This window comes from Ctenocephalides felis, unplaced genomic scaffold (genome assembly GCF_003426905.1).
Source record: "Ctenocephalides felis isolate EL2017-DRISC unplaced genomic scaffold, ASM342690v1 CF-g0.4_SCAFFOLD_03572, whole genome shotgun sequence".
NCBI classification, from domain to species: domain Eukaryota; kingdom Metazoa; phylum Arthropoda; class Insecta; order Siphonaptera; family Pulicidae; genus Ctenocephalides; species Ctenocephalides felis.
Window position 1 is genome coordinate 42,773,064 of NW_020539726.1, and position 3,565 is coordinate 42,776,628.

Genomic DNA, 3,565 nt, shown 5'->3' on the forward strand with positions numbered 1-3,565 from the left:
AAAATTCCACTTAATTAATTTAATGTAATCATTGTTTATGACAGGAGCAGCCACATACGTCAAAAGTGTGCAAGTGTCAAATTGAGATAAGAGTGAAGTTGGCGGAGGAGGGACGTTGACAGTTGCTGGCGGGAAAAAGGTAATTTTTGAATTTATTTTTATTTTTAATTGATAACATAAATAATTCGTGATTCTGCAAAAATTTATGGAATAATACTTGTTTTTTCTTAAAAATACAGAAAACTAGTTGCAAGTGGCATTTTGCTTTAAGGCAATTTGCATAAACTTCCTGAAATGTGTAATAATTGACTTAATCAAACGAAATTGAGATTTAGATATTTAGATAAAATTTTCAACTTATTATTTCGAAAATAAACTTTTTACTATCCATTAAATCTGAAGATTTCTATTTCCCACACATTTATATCTGTAATTATTATATTAATTATAGTGCACAGATACGTGTTTATATATCTTTAAATTGAAGCTTATTATTCCAAGTTTTAATTCATTTATATAAGTAATACAACCAATTTTTTAGGACTGTTTAAATTTCATGATAAACGTCGAAATATTATTTAAAAAGGCTTAATAAATTATTTTATGAAATATTAAGCATCTGCTACAAGAAAATACTTACACGATTACATATATTATGTACGTGGTCGCTGATATTATTTAATGATTTATTTATTTATTTTACACAATTAGATTTAGATTTACACACAAGTTTTGTGACCTGCTAACTTTTTTTGATAAATGCAATTCTAATTTCTAATGGTTTGGTCGATCTTTCCGCAAATCTAATAAAGGCTCTTCCTTATCTAATTTATTTCAATTGCTTTTAAATTTGTTAAATTAAAATTTTGACTCACCACATTACAAAAGTGTTTTTTGACACCAATTATGACTATTTTTGACACCAATTTTTACTCATATTTTTACAAACTTTGATGAATTTTTAAAATTAAACGACTTGTCGTAGGGCTGTAATATTTTAGTATATTTTTTTAGCATCATGATATCTATCAACATAAAAAGTTTCATTAAATTTAATTTTTCTTAAAACTACTCAGAAACGGGTCGACCGATCTTTGTCCAGAACAAATCAGCACGATTTCCAACCAGTTTTGATTTTCTAGAATCGATTCAGAATTTTTGACTATATCGTGAACAAAAACGTTTCACTTTTTTGCTAATTACAAAGAAACGGCTCGGACGATCGTCAAATAGAAATGAGAAACGCTAGTCCTCAACGAGATACATCGAATGGCCTTTAAATTTTTAAAATCGGTCCAGTCGTTTTTGAGAAAACTTAGACGAAAGGTCAAAAATCTGTTCACACACACACACACATACTTCTTCTAAGAGAAATAGCGAATGATACTTCGCTCATTTGATGTAAGTGTAATTTCAGTGCAAGAATTATAACATTCTAGAACCTTCCCCCACAAGCTTATGCCTAACGGCGTTTTCCATTGAGCGGAGGTTTTAGTCGATATTATACCCAGGCGGTATTGAGTCCGACATACCCAGACAAAATACCTAGTCTGGGATGCATATATGCATTTCCTTCGCTATAGCAAAAAATACATACTCCTACTTCGGCAAGTTAATTTTTTGTGCTTCTGCAAATATTTATGGATCATTTGTTTATTTTTTCTTGTAAATACAGAAAAATAAGCTTATTCAAAAGTATAAACAATATCAATTAACTAATTATGAGAATGCTGAAGTCAATTTTTATCTTAGTTTTAATTGGCTATAACAATAAAAATTAATCATTTATTACCAGGGCGAATTGAGTCCGACATACCCAGACAAAAGACCTAGTCTGCGATGCATAAATATGGATTTCCTTCGCTATAGATAAAAAACACACATACTCCTCCTTCGGCAAGTTAATAATTTTTGCTTCTGCAAATATTTATGGAACATTTGTTTATTTTTTCTTATAAATTTGAACAAATAAGCTTATTCCAAAGGATAAACATTATAAATTAACTAATTGTGAGAATCCTGAAGTCACTTTTCATCTTTTTTTTCATTGTTTATTTGTTGACTTTGTTGACTTTGTATACACGTACATCAGTCATATACATTTTCTATAATAAAATACATATAATAACTAGATGACCCGACAGACGTTGACCTGTACACATGTCTAAAATTTTTTAATATAATATACAGTATATTATATTAAAAAAATTGTAGACATGTAAATGTAAATATTAGTACATTATATACTAATATTTACCATTTACCTAAAAATAAATTATTTTTAAATTGCTTATAATATGAGCGATGTTAAATGTAGAGCTGCTTTAAACAATGACATGTCGGTTTTTACATTCTTTTCTCTGAATTTCTACAATATTGCACATACATCCCAGTACTTTATAATCACATACATTCTCGAAAATTTCCTTAATAAACTTCAGAAAGATTTATCAAAATCCGAATAATCGTTTAGGAGGAGTATACACTGAGTGCTTGATATGAACTTTATATAATATCAATAAAGCTCAAATTGATTCTACGTTTTTGTTAGAAAACGTTTGTATGAGAAAAAGAAAAAGGCTGTTTTTAGGGTTTTCCCGGCAATTATTCGATTTTTTCTCGCCTTAAGAACCATCTTTGGACTTCAACGAACATTTAAAAAAAAAGAATTGGCCAAGTTGGTCCAGGCGTTGTTGAGTTATGCGCTTACCAACACATTTTGCGATTCATTTTTATATTATTGATAATAGGAGTAAAATACATATAAGTATGAACGCTCACCTATCGATAAAGAAATTAAGTTCAACATAAGTTTCTGTTTGCCTAATACAATTTTTTTTATCTTTACACTTTTATTTTATTTGCTTGTATATAATTGTTATAAAATGCTATAAAATGTTATAAAATGCTTGTATATAAATGTTATAAAATTGGTTGGGAGGAAAATTTTTTACCTTACTATTTCTATTTTTTTCACTTTATAATGGCGTTTTCAGCATCCGCCCTAGTCGCTCCACCCAAGCAATAGCAATTTTTATCTTAGTTTTAATTGGCTATTACGGCGTTTTTAATAAAAATTAATCATTTGTTCATGTTTATAATAATAATAAATAGTGTAAATAATATAAATTAATTAAAATAATGATAAAAAATAATTCTATGACCCCGACGTGATTTGAACACGCAACCTTCTGATCTGGAGTCAGACGCGCTACCGTTGCGCCACGGAGTCGTTGTTTAGGCCACTTGTAAATTCGAATCACTTTCGGAGAAAAATTGAAGGATCGTTAAAAAAAGTATAGTTGCGAAAAATTAGTTAACTAGTGGTGTATAGGATAGGAGTTTAAGGATTATAAAAAATTGTATATGTAATTTTGAAAATTGTTAATGCTACGTATGGAGAAATTTCATAAAAATCTCGTTTAAATGCTTATTGTTGTAAAAGAAACATGTTCACAAAAAAAAAATGGATTTGCTAATTTTATGTTTTCTCGACGTTTCAAGCCATTCTGAATCGATTGAGACCAAATTTGAAAAAGGTATGTGTGTGTATGTGAACAGATAT

General features: G+C 28.8%; 1 non-coding gene across 1 annotated transcript; it reads right to left on the minus strand.

Annotated features, from left to right (window-relative positions):
• Positions 1 to 3,160: 3,160 nt before the first annotated feature.
• Trnaw-cca lies at positions 3,161 to 3,232 on the minus strand. The gene has a single exon. It is a non-coding gene; the product is annotated as a tRNA-Trp (tRNA).
• Between the last annotated feature and the right edge of the window lie 333 nt (positions 3,233 to 3,565).